The sequence below is a fragment of the Aythya marila genome, assembly GCF_965140915.1.
Source record: "Aythya marila genome assembly, chromosome: 1".
NCBI classification, from domain to species: domain Eukaryota; kingdom Metazoa; phylum Chordata; class Aves; order Anseriformes; family Anatidae; genus Aythya; species Aythya marila.
In genome coordinates this window covers 177,152,580-177,170,903 of record NC_139042.1, presented here as the reverse complement: position 1 = coordinate 177,170,903, position 18,324 = coordinate 177,152,580, and the positions used below count along the sequence as shown (strand labels likewise).

At 41.8% G+C, this 18,324-nt stretch overlaps 1 protein-coding gene across 7 annotated transcripts in view; it reads left to right on the top strand.

Moving 5' to 3' along the window:
* Window positions 1–8,101: 8,101 nt before the first annotated feature.
* The window catches only part of NRCAM (neuronal cell adhesion molecule), a gene marked incomplete at its 3' end in the record, with an annotated part of 156,660 nt that continues 146,437 nt past the window's right edge, over window positions 8,102–18,324 (top strand). For 6 of the 7 annotated variants that reach the window (XM_082764102.1, XM_082764101.1, XM_082764103.1 and 3 more), the window contains exon 1: window positions 8,102–8,216. The remainder of the gene's footprint in view (window positions 8,217–18,324) is intronic. The other variant, XM_082764097.1, reaches the window with a different exon arrangement.

The following is an 18,324-nucleotide window of genomic DNA, read 5'->3' as shown; positions in this document are numbered from 1 at the left end:
TTTCTTTAGCTTTGCTCCAGGGGATGTCTGGTTTGACCTCTGACATTGCTGTACCTCTAATGCTGTGTATTTTAAAGCACTTTCATTAATGACCACATGCCTAATTTTGAAACCTAATGCCACTGTTATAGACAACAGTTAAATGGCTTATAGAACAGCCTTTGTGCTCATCCATTTCTCTGTTTATTTCTGGACAAGAGTGTACTAAGATAGCTCTCTTCATGTCACTTCTTGAATTTGTGCCATAGAATGAAGAATGATAAAAGTGTTACAACAACAACAACAAAAAGCACTAGCCTTGTCTCTCCTGCTCAAGAATGTCAGTACAGCATTTCTAAAACTTTGAGCTGAGCTCAAATGCTTCTCAGAACAACAGATGACTGGAGAACTGAGAAAATCATTATTACATTGCTAAAAGAATAGATCATTGATTGTGCCATGGGATTGCTTTTGGATGTGGTAAAAGGTTTCTCCCTAATCACAATAAAAAATAACTTCAGAAAATAAGGAAAGATCAGCAGAAACAAACAAACAAACAAACAAACACCTTTGATATGACAGGTAATATATACAGGAAGTTTCTGAACAGAAACCTAGATGACATGAATCTATTTGGCTTGAAAGCATTGGCTGAAACAGTAAGCCACAATTTCATTTGCGTATTGATTGCAGATATTCATGTATCAAATACGTAAATTATTATTGAATGTGCTAAATGAAATGGTTATGTAGCATATCTAAACAGCCCAGGAGACTCAGACTTAAACTCGTTTCTGTGATACATGGTAGTGGAAAATAGTGAAGAGGTGTGTGCACACATATAGACCAATCCTGTATGTATTCCTTACCCAGTTAAAAGTAAAGAGTACAGGCATTCTCCTGGCTCCATTCTAGGGACTGTGTTAGATGAAGAAGCCAGGGAGCTGGTGCCATAGATCCAGAGGTTTCCATCACCTCTCCAAAGGTTGGCAGACCCACCTTGCCTTCAGCTGCCGAGTCCCCTGCCAGACCAATGGAAGGTAGAGCCAGCCTGGGCCATATTGCTTGTAACCAGTTGGGATTTACAGCACCAAGGACCAACAAATTGCATTTTTTACCTTTTTAGGCTTGCTCCCACTCTGAATTTATTATCAAGGAAGTGAAAAATCCATGTGGTATTAGAGAGTTCAGGTAAACCAAGAACATTTCTTGACATCACTGTTGGTGCCCAAATATTGCATAGTCTATGCTCTGTCACTTCAACCATCTGATCTGAGAGCATAGAGCTGGTAACTACAGTCATCTCTTTCTGCAAGTCTTCAAAATATTCAAGGGAACCCTGAGCTGAGGAACCTGCTGGAGTCCAGAAGCAGTCCGCATCACAGCAAGCAGGTGAGCAGGCACCAGAGGAGGTGAATGATTATCCTTCAAGCTGAAGTCCTGCCCAAGCACTTTGGAAGGAGCACAGGTAGTTATAGAATGAAAGACTGACAATCTTAGAAACATGCACTGGAAAAGGGCTCATTTCCAGCGGGAGGAAAGTGTGAACACCAAGGATCACATGTCATTAAGTAAGGTTTTTCATTTATTTTAGTGAGAAGCAGCACATAGCTGGGAGATACCCAAACTTCACGGTAATTGCTGTATGTGATACTAGCTCTTCTTGTCTCTCTCATAAATAAAGAGACAGAGAAGACTCACTTCCAGTATTCTTCTCAGAAATTGTGTCATTTTCTTTCAGTTAGTGAAAGGAAAGTGCTCTTCCCAGAAAAGAATGGAAAATAAAGAAGCTCAGAGACTGTGCTGCAAAGGGCAGGGGTCTAGGGGAGATCAAGCAGCAGAGGACATAGCATTTGGTTGCTTTACCAAGAAGTGCTATGCTGGTATCATAAACTGAAAATGATCAAGCAAAATATAAAAATACAGGCCAGAAGCTCATCTGCTAATGACAGAATTGTAGAATTAAATAGCTGTGCTTGCTAGTTATGTATTAGTGTAACTTTCTGTGAGGAATGAGAGGATGAAAGAAACATATTCCTCCTGTTTATGCTGAGGTGCCCAATTGCACATGCAACAGGACCTTTGCAGCCTCACTGCACCTCAGCTTAATTTCCAAAGCAGGGATAGAGTTATTTCTACCAAGATGTGACCTGTCAGCATTCCGAACATCTCAGCATCTTTTCATTTTAAAACCCTTTTCCTTTGTTAAATGTGTATATACTTCTTGTGATGCTTGAATGCATTGGATTTAATGCATTTGTTGTGTTCCATGTTAAATATTTTGAGTAAATTTTTTTTTGTGTCCTTCAAAGTAATTCATCTGTCTGGTTCCTTGAACTCTTCTAAATTCCTAGCTCCTACCTGGAGGTTAATACAATTGCTCTTCACCAGAACATTCTGGGGGACCTTACCTCCTCTTCCAGGCATCCCAACAGGCTCATGATTAGCAATCGCAATTAGCGTTAGTGGGGATCATCACATCTTCTAAACACCATTTGCTTAGAGTATGACAGGCCCTATGAATTATTAACCAACCTTACTCCCAGTTACAGCTGAGAACACTCACTGCATTACAGTTGAGATTGGTACTGAGGTGATGGGCTGCGCAGGTGCTGCTTCTCCACCTATACTGGGTGCTTGGCCTGTGTGAACAGCACATCATCAGGGGCAGATTTTTTTATTTTTCCTTTTGTATTTTGGACTAACAAACACAAAGTGAGAAGTGAGAGTCCAAGTAATTATAGTTTTCTGGACCTTTAAAACTAAACAGCTTTCCTGATCTGATGACCAATGAAAGAAAATCTTTCAAATATGTTTGGTTATTCAGAAAAAAAATAATGCTGATTGTTCATTGTCATCTGCTTTCAGAAAGCTACAAGGACGATGAACTGCAATTCATTGATGTCTCTCCTCTGGGAACTTCACAGAGCCAGCAAATTTATCCAGAGATTTTCTCACTTAAGTTGCTTCAAGGAATCCAAACATAAGCCTTTAGGGCAACAGTGTGTTTGTAATTTAAAAGCAATCATCCTCAGAAGATACAAAAGACTTAAAGAACAAGGTGTATCTTAAGAAAGAAAGACTAGAAAAGCTATTTGGGAATTTTTCTAGTTCAAGACTAAATGATAACTTCAAAAAGACTTAATTGATGTAATTTTTCACTGAAGATTTTCCCTCTTTCTTTTCAGTTTCCCAGGAAAAACCTTTCCTTCGTTCTAAGCCTTACTACATGTGATCAAAATTCATATTAATGTGTTGGGAAATGGAGCAGACCTTACTCTTTCACCAGCCTTGCACCAGCAGCCTCTGCCACCTGGGAAAGCTTAAATACATGTTTGTGTGTGCGCACAAATCATTAAGTTTATTCATATTACATATATGCAAAATAAAGCGCGTGAACATTTGGTGGATTAGAATCAAGTTTCATTAGAGCAGCTATAGCTATAGTTCTAATAGTTGGTATTAACCATTTTCCAGAATCTTGGAATTGACTCCTAGCTCATTTCCACAGTGGAGAACTCCCCAGTGAACTCTCTGAACCCGTGAGACATCTAGCAGAAGGATGGAACAGGTTAAATCACAAGGTCAAGCTTAACTCTAAGCTCCTGGTTTTGAACACGGAGCTGCTTAGTATTCAGCCCTTTGGAAGTCCCTTGGATAAGCTGCCTGGTGTCTGTAGACTTTTGATCTTTGTGGAAGCAGCTTTTCAAGAATCGTGCACCATGAATTAGGCTTGTAAGATATTTTTCACAGGCTCAGCCAATCTCTTCTAATGGAAAAATGGGAACACCCATCATTCACTCAAACCATGTTTGGTGTTTTCATAAAGTTTAGTCTGTTCTGTGAAGGACTTCCCCCCTTTGTTTATATGCCAGATAAAATTGATCCTGTTGAAATCAATATCCAATTCCCATTGATTTGAGCCATTTCATCGTGTTGCCATTTCATCATTCAGCTGTCAAAAATGGCTGTAGTTTCTGTAGAAAGCTACAGATCACATTAAATATGTTTTTTATGTAATCCTTTCTCTCTCGAGTTCCTGACAAGTTCCAAAGGTCCTTTATGTCCCTTGAGATCATCTTTTGAGCATGGCCAAAAAAGTACTGTGGTCTGCATATTTTGGCATTTTTGGGTGTTCACCTCTCTTTTTCACAACCCTGAATTCCTCTGTTAAGCATTTTCAAAGCACTTCCATCTGATTGATTAAGCTGCACACTAAACCAAGGTGGTAATATCATCCTGTAATTACAACTGTCCAGGGTGTGTGAGAAATGCAGCAATGGCGACAACTGAACCTAGACTTCCTGCTTCATTCCTCAGCACTGTAAAGATCAAGCTAATGGAAGATGGGACAGGTGATAGCACTGGCAGCTCCTTCTCTCCATCTGCTCCTCAAAGAACGTGATCCTCTCCTTCCATTTTGCATTCAAACATCAAATTGCTGAAGAAAGTTTCAGCCCTGTGAATTTCTGGCACCAGCTTGGCAGCAATGAATTTTCACAGCAGCTTGGAATATCTGAAGTCCTAAAAAGGCAAGATTAAAAACACAGCATTTTGGTATGGTTGTCAATAACCAGGTCTTTACTTAGCCTGCTGACCTTCCTAGGTGCTAGAAGAACTCTGCATTTCTTGTGAGAGAAGACTAAATGATAGCTTATGTATCAGGCAGGGCAGTACAATTTGTAGTCACGAATCATCTTCTGAGAAAATAGTTCTGAAGCCTAAATTGAAGTATTATTTTTCAATTCTTGACAACATATCAGTACACTATTGTGCAATGTCTTTTCTGTATGATTCTCTTGCTAGCCTAGTTCTCAACATACTTTACATCAAAACACATCCTCCGTGAAGGCTGATTTTGTTACCATATACCAAGCAGCACAGCTTTTAACATTAGACATCTTTGCTTAACCTTTTGATGTTGTCTTTGGTCTCTTTTCTGCTTAGAAATATTCACATTTTATGCTACAATAGTAAAGAAGCACTAGCTTCCAAAAAGTAAAGTATTTGTCCAGCAGTAAGTGTATTTATTTTACTATTATGGTATAAGAAGGTCCTCTGAAAGAAACCTGAAACGCCAATAAATATATTAGAATCATTTCAAAAGCCATTCAATATACAACTGGGAAGGCCCCATAATCTACTGAACAAGATTAGCCTACATTTTCCTGACTTTCAATACATTCCATCAGGTATTTTTCTCCGCTTTACTTTGTGTAAAGTACTTGATGTGCCACACTGCGCTCCATTCACCATTGTAAAACCTAAGACCAAGTGGAACAGTGGCAGAACTCAAGTTAGAATCCCATGGGTGGCATTCAGCTTAGTAAATGTAGACTCTTGAAATGTAGACATTCACAGCCGAACGAGACACCCGCTGGTCCAGTTACAGTCAATGGAGAGAAAGAGGCATTTCTAGGATGCAGCTCAGCTCATCCTAGCGTAGACATCTAAAATAGGTTAGATGAATCATCCGCTAGAAGCGTCTATTTCTAGTTCCCTTTATGCTCAGTTGAGAGAGTGACTAGCTCAGATGCAGACACTGACATAGTAGACATCTAAAGTTAGGTGAGATGAACAACGCAAGATGTCTTTCCATATCCCTTTAAAAGGTCTGGTCTAAGAACAAAATGTCAAAGAATTCTTTTCAGCTAACGCTATAGTCTCCTCCACTCTACCAGCCCTCTGAATATTTGAGTTGCTATCTTCTTCCTAAAAACACTTTGCAAATGTCCAGATCATGCCTAACAGCTCCCTCAGACAAGTTTTTGATAGCTTTTCCTGTGTCACAGTACTGCAACCATGTGTATGTGTATCTGTTTTGTGTATTGATTAAATGACTGTGTCATGCACCCGATCGTTGTTTCCCTAATCAGAGACTACAACAAACTCAGCAGATGTTTTGTAATACAGAGGTTTTGTAATACAGGGTAGAAAGCTAAATGAATCAAGGTTGTTATTAATGTAACATCAGACTACTTTGGAAATGCTCATTCATGAATATAATTGCAGCAGGCAAACTAAGGAGAAATGCTACAAGAAGTAGTGTGATGACTCCAGAGATGATGCAAGGCAGCAGAGAATGACTCTTAAATGTAATATTCCTTCAGCCACACAACTTTTGCTTGCATTTTTATGGAACAAGCCCACCTGTTTCTTTTTTTGCTTGGTGCTACTGCCAGTATTGATGGCACTGGTCCACAGCAGTAGATGCTGTCGCCAGAAGAAATAGCTCCTAGCTTTGCAGTAGGTTGCATAAACCTTTGAATTTACTTGTTTACTGATAATCATATCTATGCCACCATTTGGAAAGTTATGGCTTATGCCACTGAATGTATGTATTTGTTTATCTCAGTAATATAAAAAATATGGAGTTCAAATTCTGTGGGGTATCATAAGTGTGTAATCATTACAGGTGCAACATTTCAGCTTCATCATACATCAATGTAGAGTTGTTTTCTCCCTTGCAACAGTGATATTTCTTTATTTATTTGGTTTCTGTGGTCTAACTTGCAGCAAGTGGTATGCCATAGCCCAGTTGGTTTGTGCTTATAAAAACCAACATAGGTGCTCTCCATCATCCAAATACGAACTGGATCTTAGCTTCTATATTTAAAATAAAATACACTTTCAACTCAAGTTGTTTCCCCTGAAGTTCCTCAGTACACCTCCTGAAGGTTTGACTCGCCATGTTCCCCTGGGAATCTGGCAAGGATGCAAAAAGACAGCTGTATAAGAAACCACGCTTCTCAGCATTTTATGCCCCCATTTTCTCAAAGCCAGGACTGGTTACATATTCTCCTTATGAAACACAGCACCTTGGAAGCAAAGTAAGACAATATCCTAGTATTTTAGGCTCTGTTTACACATTGCATAATGTTTACTTAAAACATATATATATATTTTGTATTTAAGGTTGAATAAATTAGTTGTGAATATGATAATTTGACAGTAAGAATAAATGTAAGCAAACAAAAAGAACATTCAGGGCTAGACAGTAAATTCAAGCACTTACTTCCCTCTCTTTATAAAAAGGATTTTCTTCACATCTATCTAATCTTCTTTACATATTCAGGTCTCAAACAATAATATCCTGGCATCAGATTGATAGGAGCTTGAATATCTCCAAAGTCTGAAGCAGTAGTGCCTGAGTTACTGTTTATCCCTTGGATATTTATATGCATGTGCTATATCATTTATAGAATCTGTTATTCATCCAGAGTGTTGTTTTCCAGTGGGTCAGCTGTTCAGCTTTAACTTGCCAGAGTTGAAATTGGGTTTCTGTGGAGATGCGGGATAAGGGCTTTTTGCTTAGCTTGGGCATTACGTTTCGCACTATTAAGTTATCACCACAGAGTTCACCTTGAGGGCTGCTTCCCAGAGCGCATAATAAAGAATTAACCGCTATCAAAGTCGCCACCTTGCACAAAAGGGTACCCCTAAAATGGCTGATAGCAAGTCCAGCAGTGGCAGATAATCACATTTAGGTGTTAAATGCAGACTTTGATTAATTTTGAGCAGCACTGAGCCTACAGAAGCCTCAGAGCGGTATTTAAAAGCCATCTGACTTTGCACATGAAATGAAGGGCAGGATGTGAAGGGGAAGCCAAGGTGTAGGTGTGTAATGCTTGGCCAAGGGAAGGCTGACGTGGAACAGTCCCCAAGAGACTCATCTCCAAGCAGCCTCACACAGCCTCTCCTTAACCAACCGCACCCAGGCGCCCAAATTCCTGCAGGAACCCTGTGAAACGCACATGGGGCAGCACTACCGAGCCCGAGAGGGTTTTCTCGAGCATCAAACGACACTTTATGTTCTTTAGCTTGGGAATTAGCCAAAACAGCCCCTTCAGAGGGGCACTGCCGGGCTGTGACAACGGCCACCGGCACCACAGCCCCACCGCCGCCCACCCACGGGCAGCCGGCGCCCAAGATGGCGGCCGCCGCCCGCCGCCTCAGGTGCGAGGGACCCGCTCCGCGGCCAGCCCCGCCGCGGCCCCGCCCCCGCCGCGCGCAAGCGCGCTCCTCCCCCTCCCCCCTCCCTCCGCGGGAGCGCGCCCCGCGGTACGGCGGGGGCGGGGGCGCGGGGAGGTGATAGGCGCGGGAGCGCGCCTGCTGCCGCTGCCACCGCCGCTCTTCTCGCCGGGCAGCCGGTGGAGGAGGAGGAGGAAGAGGAGGAGAAGGAGAAGGAGGGGGTCCAGCACGACCCCTGTCCCCGCGCGGAGGAGCCGCGGCTTCCCGTGAGTACCGGGCTGCCCGTCCCGACGGCCGGTGAACCGACGGTGGGCGAGGGAGCCGCCGGGGGTGCCGCCGCCTCTCCCGGCGCTGCGGCGGGGACGGAGCCGGGGGGTGCACGCGGGGAGGGAGGCACCTGCCGGGGACGCGGCGACAGCGGCGGTGGCCGCGGGGCTTTGTTGGTGGCCGCAGGTGCGGGTGGCGTCGCGGAGGGGCGCCGGCATCGTCCCTCCGCCGGGTCCATCCCATCGCATCCCATCCCGTGCCGTGCCGGTGCCGGCAGGTCGCCATTTCGCGCACGGCCGCCGGCCGGGAGCTGTCTGTGCTGAAGCGGAGCCGCAGCGGCCGCCCGGGCTCGCCCCCGCGCCCGTGCGCGGCCCCGCCGTGCGCGCGGCCCCGCACCTGGCTGCGGCGAGCCGGGGGGGCGGCGAGGGGCCGGGGGCTGCGCTGCCGCCGCCCGCTGCCCACCGGCGCAGAAAATGGCAACGAGAGCCTCGAGCTGCCAGTGCCCCTCGGTTTTTCGCTGAAGAAGCCCCAAAAGGGTAAACTTTTGGCGTGGATGCCTCAGTTTCCGGGGCTGAAACGCCCCAAAACCGGGTGTGCGCTGCCTGCTGCCGGGGTGCCCAGCCTGGGAAGTTGGCGAGGGGAGTGCGGCAGCCCCGGCGCTGGGGCTGTCCGGTGCAGGCACCTGGCAACAGGAGCGCTGCCCCTTAGCTGGCGTCTGGCTGGGTAAAATAACGGGAGATGCGATCCGTGACCCTACCGTGGGGTCTGCAGGTCGGAATAAGGAGTTCCTCTATCCCTAAATGTCCACCTCCTCGCTCTTTGTTCAACCCAGCCTCCTTCCCACTCGAGAAGCCGGTGTTAACTGCTTGGCTTTCCTTTTGTCTTTAACGTGCCCTGTCCATTTGTTTCACTGTTTCTGAATATTAAAGTACATTCTGACTAGATGTGCTATGGGAAACGTGGATGAAACCTGAAAAAAAAACCAACTTCATTGGCTCTAACAGGTGCAATATTTATCATTTCAATGTATTCCACGATTTAGCATAATCAATGTGTTAGTGTAGGGCTCATCAGTGCATGGGGCTGTGCATTGAGTAGGTCACTGTGCAACATCAGAAGGCATCTGGGCTTCAGGTTGAGTTGTAGAGCAGTCTATGTGCTAAAGCATGCACCTGGCAGGTATTTTTGGCAAGGGATGTCAGCTGGAAAGAGAAACTACAGCATTATACATGGACTCAAAGGACCTGCTAATTATAAAGCTGTGTATTTTCAGTATTTGTGTAATCTGTTTGATAACTCTTGTACGTATCCACTTCAGGCTTTTCTTTAGGTGATGGCTGTCTGTGTTTTTTAACATAAACTGCAAAGGAAGGCACCAGAGTTGCTAAAGAACTTGCTAACAAAGTCTGTGGAGAAGTCATTTATCTGCATTTAGAAGCACTTTGAAATTCTCCTGGGTGTTTAAAATTAGTTGTCAGACTGTATCAGTGTAGAGGTGGGAAAGTATGTTCTCAGAATGCTGAATGTAAAACCAAACGACAACAAAAAAAAACAACACAACAGCAAGTGGCTTGATGTTGACAGAACTCAGAATCCATTGAATGAATGTGTGTTCTGGATTGTGCAAAGGAGATTTAGCTCAAGGAAAACTGTACAGCTGTGTGTCAGTATTAGATGATGTGTCTGTGTGTACCAGCTGGTCTTAATGATGGAGCTAAAACCCTCTTCACAACTCACAGAATAAATCCACAATTAATTATACTTGTATTAGTGTCTCAGTTCTGTAATTAGTCTTATTGGTCGTGGTAAAAATACTAAAAAGTAATAATGCTTCTGGTGAATGGGATCACCAGAATCTGATCCTTAGTTATCATTCTTCATCTTTTCACCAAAAGCATAATATTTATCATATATACCACAGAGCTTATTTGTGAGGAAGGATTCTAGCCTGTAAATCCAACTTCCTAAAATGGTCTTTATTGTCAGGCATGAAATGAAATTACAAATCCAGTGGATATTTACTCATATCTACTAATAGCTTCTTGTGCTCTGGTCTTTTTCTCTGCTGCTCAAAGAGGTGACAGCAGAAGCATTAGTAACCGAATTACAGTTTCTTGGAGTTAATGAAGCGTGGCTCTAATTGATGGCTTTTATTGGTTTGAGGATTCCGATTTCAAGTCAGGAAAATGTAATATGAGTCTCCCCTTTCTTGTTTGCTTGAGTGAAATGCATCTCCATAGTATCTGGATATAAAACATACTGAGTATATTCGGGGTTTGAGATTTTGTTAACAGAGTGCTGCACAGCTCAGATGGCTCAGTCAGCCTAAAAACCAAATCTGTAATTTGCAGCTGTGAAATTGCTGTTCTCTCTAGTTTTATTCAGTTGTCCCAAATCACCTTGAACTGTAATTATTTACCTTCCATTATATCTGAAGAGTACAATAAACTGAATGTGCTATTCAGTTTTCACTGAGTATGTTAATTCTGTTATGCTTCATGAAGAGAGCTGGTAAAATGGGAAGCCATACAGAGACAGTACATCTCAGTAATGTAAGCTGAGGGAATGATGTAGGAGGTTGTCTGCTGGGCAATATGCAATGAATTTGATTTTGCCTTCCTGAGTGGGCTGATAGCATTCAAAAAATTCAGTTATACTTTCTCCACAGTGATAATTTGTTGCATTTTAAATTAGTATGTGTGTTTATTGCCTATTCAGTTTAGTATTAAAGATACTGTAACTTCATGCATTTTCCAAATTCCCGTAATATTTTTATTTAACAGACAATATTCATAAGAGTTCATCTTCCTTACTAAGGTTAATGTGATGAGCCCTAAGTTTTGTCGTAGTGCCCATTAAGCAGGAAAACATAGTTGCAAGCTGGCTATATTGCTTTCTTCTGAGCTACTGAAGGCTGGCTGAGCTTTCAGTTATTTACCTCAATAGAAAACTGGAAGGAAAAAAGTGAACAAAGGAGGTCTGTTTTGCCTGTCCCACTTGCTGGGCTGTTGTCTTTGCCCTTTTCAGTGAAGGAGGGGGTAGAGCTGGGTCAAAGTTGAAGAATACTGAAAAGGAATTCAAGTCTCATATTGAAATGTGAATGATAGCTTAGTTTGAGAGCCGAACGCGCTTGTTTGAACGGAGATTTTCCTATCTGTGGAAGCTGAAACTGACGGACGGTGATGGACTGGCGTATGGACTGGTAGAAGGTGCAGCTAGGTATGTGCTCAGAGCCTGATTAAGATGCTCAGTAAACAAGTCCATATCTGATGAGACTTTTAATACCGGAGATGCTGATGCTAGACAGCGTGCAACACACTAGACATTTGATTGTGAGTTAAGGGCAGGCCCCTGCAGCTGGCATACATTCAGGCTTGCTTGTCTAGCCTAATTGCATTGCAAATACTTCTCTGGATTGCTCTCTAGCTTCTCCCTTCTAGTAAATGTTGAATAAGTACAGAAATGTTCATCTGGATCCTCTATTAACTGGTGTAAGAGGCTTTTTTTTTTTTTTTTTTTTTTTGCTGTATGAATCAGGATAAATGTATCTTACTATTCATTTTGTGAATACACTGTTTTCCTACACTGTTTCGGTTTTGAAACGGCTCGATTCATAATGTGATTACAGCTTTCCCCTTGTTAACTTTTTAGTATGGAAGCATAACAGCTTGAATTATAAAATGTTTCTGTAAGAGCTCACAGTACCCCCATTCTACTTTAAGCAACAAAACTTTATATAAAAAGCAGCATTTCATGCAGAGCATCTCAGATGCACAAAAATAGCCAAGCAAGGAAAAAGGGCCAGTTCAACTTATAAGGACGTGATAACTTTAAAGAACAGACGCATTAGAAAGGAGCTGGCTGTCTAAATGGTCAATTAGAGCGGACAGAATTAGTATTGATGTAGTCTCCAAATTCTGTAAATCCTTGTGTGTGAGACTGCTGACTTTGGATGACGCCTAGTGGGAACGTGGGTGTCCCAGCGCTTAGTCTGCTCCATTAGGTATATGTGGCCTTTTAATTTCCCGGGGCTTGAAATGTGTAATTGCTACTGTTTAACAACTTGGTTGAGGAAAAGGGAATGATCCATGACTTCCTGGTGGTGTGAGGTGGTCTTTGGCCACTAATTAAGCTTTCCTGGACAGCCACCCAAGTATTACCATACCATGTTCCCTTACAGACTGCTACCTAAGTGTGGAGCTGTGAGTGTTTATACATGATTATGGATATTTTTTTGTCTTTCTGAACTGTAAGTCTCACTTCTAACTTCCCTTCTGCTGTTTTGAGTGTTGCTGCATTTGTCCAACTTCATTCTGAGAGCTCATATAAAGGAATTGCTTTTTCAGTACCACGAACCTGTGGGGCTCTGTGCGTGTGTATGCAAAGGCATTGCAGAGGGTCAGTGCAAAAGCCAACTGTTGTACGAGACCTGTGTTTGGGAAACAGTTCTACAGACGGAGAATAATACCATGGAGTAGACCAACCTGTGCATAGATACTGGCCAAGGGAAGTCTTCCAGCTGAATATTGTACTGTAGGGTAGTGGAAATGAACTAAATGCAAACCGGGAGGCTGAAGAAGATAATGAATTATGAATGAAATTCATGAGAAGGAGTGCTGTATGAGTAGAAGGATGAAGAACAAAATATTACAGGCTTTTGCATCAGAAAGAAGTGGTAGAAATGAGGGAGTTGGGAATGAAATCCTCTGGAAGTCTTAGAAGAAAGACAACAGCAGAATAGCTAGGGGACGTGCGTACAACTTGCGCACAAAAGCGTGTGGGATGAAGCAGGGGATAGCTCCTAGGTGTGAGGTGGGAAGTGCAAACAATCCAGAGGGAGGGAAGCATTTTGAAGAACATGTCAAAAGCAGGGAAATCAACTGCTTGAAGGGAACAGAAGAAAACTAAGAATTTTTTTTTCTTAGTATTGCTGATTCTTTTTTTCTAGAATATATCAAATCAAGTGTTTTGAAGGAAAACATTAAGTATGCCATATTTCCTGTCACTTACTAAAAGGGCTTTTCAAGAGTATTTATAAATGCAAGATTATTCAAGTTAATTTCACCAGTAGGCTCACAAGTTTCCCTTTGCAGCAGGATAGACAACCCTCCTCTTCTCTACTTCGAGAGGTAGTGTTTAGAAGGACTAAAAAGTGGGGCTGCCTACCCTGCTGCTGTTCACATATCCAGGAAAATACAGGAGATATCTGATATGTGTTCCTCATCACAATTTTCAAGGGATGTAAGGGAGAGGTGGGCTTGGCATGGGCTATTCTTCATGTGGGATAATGAGGTCTAGTGACTTGGTCAGTGTCACTTTGAGTAAGGTGGTATCTGTGGGTTCTTCCTCTCAGCCTCATTGCTTGTTGACCAGTGCTTTGGTCTCTGGATGAACTAAATGTAAGGAGATTAACCCCCTTGAGTTGCTGCTCTTCTCTTGAAAATGGAAGATTTTTTATTTATTTATTTATTTTTCTTTTTAATTCCTCAGCTTGGCTGAATTTGGTAATTTTGTTGCATGGCCACATATTATCAAAATCTGTTTCTCGCCTTGGGTGAGGTGAGATGAGATGAGGCTATGCTAACTATTTTGCTGGCTTTTAATCTGTTCTTATGGTATTTTTTTTTTTTTTACAGAAGCTCAGGAAACGGAACGTATTTCCCTTTTCTTTCCCTTTATTTAAAAATGTTATAGGACTTGAATGAGTTTCCAGCAAGGGAGATCTATGTTAAAAGAGAAGATAACAGAAATGGAGGTTTTTATATTTATATATAAATTTATTTATTTTTTACATGTAGCATGGGATAAACTGAGACTCCTTCTGTCTTGGAGTAGTGAGCTTTGTGTTCTGGGTCCAGCTGCTGTGATGAGCTGTGTTTGCTATGGATGGTGAGCCTTTTTCAATTGCCAACAGTTTAATGGTTTCAGTGTGATTAGGTTTGTTTGCTGTTGCTAAACAAGTTCAGGGCAAAACAGCAGCGTAGTTACAGATTGTGCGTTAAATTCTGAGTAAAACTAAAAGCCAGGGCAGGAATCTAGTGCCAGTGTCTGCACCATGATGTGTTGTGTGGTCTTGGGGTTACCAATTCTTGAGGAGGTTGTGGCTTTCTTTGGGGTGTGCGGGGAATCATTCCGGCATTGCAGTGATCGGGTCTGTAAGTCATGAAGACCAGAGTGTTGTCATCTGACAAGTTGGACAGGATACAGAGTTCTTGCCTGATATAGAAGATTCCTACTTCTGTGTACCACCCTACTTAATGATTACTGGTCTACACTGAAGTTCAGAGACCCTGAAAGACTGGACATATCTTGGCAATGAAGGTGGAAGGGGGAGATTGTGTTCTTAGGGTAGTTGCAGAGAGTCCATGGTCACTTTCTAGGCAAAAATAATATGGCATTTGCACTAGCATAGGTTTGGTTTGGATTGTAGGAGCTGATGAGGACAAATCACCACTCCTACAACAACCCAGTCCAAGTGATATCATAAGGATGTCTGGGGGTGTGTGAAGGAACCTGCTCTTCACATTGGAATTGGTTGTACCTTATCTATTGTTTGACTTGCTTTTGTCTTCTCATGAGTAGAGTTTTGGTTTGGTGCCTAAAACAACAAACAAAACTAATTTCAGTGGTTTGTGTTCTCCATACAAAATGTATTTTGAAGATTGTATGTGTGGTTTTTACCTTATCTAATGCCTTTAAAGGCGTGGAATAAAGAGGGAGAAAGAATACCACCTACTGCTTCTGTGAAGACAAAGGTTTAGAGCTGGGAAAAGTCTTCTCTAACTTTTAGCTGGATATATAATATTGTGTAAATGAAGAGTTTACAGGACTGCTCCTCTGTCACATGAATTAACGTATCTGTCAGAAGAGGAGTGTTAACGACTGGATGACAGACAATGAATTGTCCTTCTGAACTGAATGTTTCTGTCCACGTTGGTCTTGCATGATACGGAAACTTCTGTGACATAGCATATAGTGTAATTCTGACACCTTAATGTGCAAATCCTCTTTTAAATATCCCATCTTTTCTGTCAGAAGTGTTTCACATATTTATGGACCTTGGAATCTCATAGCTGTCACTGCATTGTATTACAGGGTATAATGTCTCCTAGACAATACCAAATATACAGTATCAGTAAAAATTGAAATTTGAGGTGTTATTATAGGGAAACATTGTAAGTTTTCCATTTTTCTGTAGTTTGTGTTTTAAAGTTGCCTAAACTTGATTCTAGATGCTGACAAAGCCAGGAACATCTTAAGTTGTGTGCTGTTTCTAAGTTGCGTGCTGAAGTTGAAATTCACACAATTATGTAACTAGAAAGCAAAGAAGCCCAAGGTGACTGAAAGCTAAACAGCCCGCTAGACTTTGTATATGGCAATTGTATAAAATTCACGTGTAACTTGGGAGGGGGAAAAAAGTGAAAATCTGGGGAAGTTAGGAAGGTGAGCTTGACCACCAGAGGGCAGACATATTGTTTTGAGTGCAAAACAAATGCTTAGACTGTGCATGTGAAAATACAGGCAAATAATGACTGAATAAATAATATAGGAAGATCCATGCATCTATACTAAATGTTAAATAATGTTACATTTTGTCAGAATAAGATGAAAAGAAATATATCTGCTTAAAACTGACCCGTGGCTGTGTATCCATTAAATGGAATCCAGGAGAACAGTTCATCATGTCATTGAATCCAGTAACTTTAATTCAAGTACATTTTCCAGGAACATGTCCATCTTCATTTGAAAATGAAAATTCCATCCCTTTCTTGATAGTTTTTTCTTCATGCAGTTAAAGAATAATTTAATCCTGTCTTAATTAACCTTCACATTATTACAAAGATCTCTCTAGCTTTTGCATGTTCTCCTACTCCCCTTTTTTTTTTTTTTATATTATTAACAGCACTTATGTCCTTTAGAGCATGTAAATTTGCTTCTGAGAGTATTATGGAAAAAAAATTAACGTGATAGGTCTAAGATTAAATACTTCGATAAAGGTAGCCTTTTTCAGGAATATTGAACTGCATTTTTTAGTGGAAGGTGATGTTCAGTCATTTTTATATAGTTTCCCCGCTAGGAATGCGGGTGCTTAATTAAAGCATGCCATATGTTGGCCTTTACCTCTCCTTGCACATTCTCAAGTTACAGTGATAGTTTCTTTTCATTGAATTATTTTCTTCTAAAAACTGCCTACATTTTTATAAGGAAAGTAGCAAGGGTCTTTTATCCCATGTCTCCAAAGTCACAGTATTCTTCAGAGGCAACTCTTAAGAGCTTTCCTTGCTCTCTGGGGTCTTGGTTCCACTCATTGCTGGAGTGAAGCATCATCAAGATAGCTGTAAATGCTGCCCCAGATTCCTGATTTCCCCACTGTCACTTCCTGCGCTCACATGTCCCTTAACAGCAGGATTTCTGGAAAGGTTCTTCCTAAGATAGTCTGCAGATATCATCCTCAAAACTTGAGCTGGAAGAGTTTCCCCAAATTAGATCTGAAGTTTTATGTACTTCTTCACAACTTTCTCCTCCACTTGGCATTGAAACATGGGAGTTGGCTTCTCGCAGCATCCAGAGAAATGTGCCAGCAGAATTGACAGCACCAAACACTCAGGAGTATCACTGGAATTCATGATTTATAAGACTCGCATCTTCATAGTTCACTTGGCTAATGCGTCCTAGCTTCTCTTTTTCTTTTGGCCTTTAGACTAGAAGCCTAGCAACATCCAAAAGCAAACCTGAGTTGCTTTGAATAATTGTTTGATTTTTCTTTCATTTGGGTTTTCAATAAATCGTTAAAGTTATGTGGTTTAATAACTCCACAAGGGCTATTTATTTATTTATTTATTTATTTATTGGTCCCTTTAATACAGTGACAGAACATCATCAGTGAGAACCCCTGCAATAGTTGTAATCTGCTGGAAGTGGTTGCCAGGACTAATGCAAGTGTTAGCATTAGTAGAAAGATTAGTCTCTATGTTAATTACATAATGTAGACAGTTACATTTGTTTTTTCTCATCTGCAATGCTGAGATATGACCCTAACAGCCAAGGATTTCTGTTTGTTTTCCCCCCATTAGTTTGAGAGACACACCTACAGCTAACCATTATGGTTAACCAGTGTTGTGACAAAAGTTTCACACAGCAAGGTAAAGTAAATAAATATCTGGCCTTTTATTATTTTATTTTTTAATTAGAAAATGTTTCACAACTAATATGTAGCTTCCAGGTTTGACTGATAACATAAAGACATGAACTGGAATGGAGGAGATGAGGATAAAGAGGTCCTGAAACAAAAGGTTTGGAAAATAGCAAAGTGAGGGGGGACAAAACAACAACAATAGATCTGTTTGGTTACTTGCAAATAGCTATTCACAGGAGAGGAGATGAGACCTTGTACTACCTATCTCCTATGAGTCTATATGCTGTTGTTTCTGTTGACCTGTCATTGGAGGCCACCAGGAGGCATTCGCTGTTGGAGCTCTTGCTCTCCAGCTTGCAGCTCGGGTTTGTACCATTTTGCAGTTGGTGGTTTGTGTGGTATGAGTGGAAGAGTCACCTCAGATAAGGCCAGATGGGATGGGTAGTTCCCAGGTGTGTAGCTGGCACACCTTTCTTTAGCTCATCAGCTGTAGAGGCCCAAGAGGTTATGAAGTAGCCTTAGAGGTTATGAAGACCAAGAAGGTGGGGATGAATACTAGTAATAAGCTGGGTGGCTGCGTCTGTAACTCATTACTTGGTCTCCCAAGCCAGTTACGTTATTCCAGTGGTTTTGTGTAGTTCTGTAGGCTGACCACCTCTCATACGTGATCGCAGCTGTTCTGTAGCTGGATGTCATGCAATGGTGAATTATATCAGTGTCAATGAGCTGGCTTTGTTCAGCAAAACCAAGATCTTTAGAGAGGTGTTGGAGGAGTACTGGTCGGGAAGGGACAGCAGGAGCAGCTGTTTTTGATGGTAGATGATTTCTGTCTCAAGGTAATGGTCTGAGAAAGGGAGGAGAAGTCAGGGCAAGATGTAGTGGAAGGTGAAGGAGTGCATTTTTTTCATGAGCTGGACTGTTGTATTCTATTCTGAGGTGCCAGTGCAAAAAGGCTGCATATGATAAATACA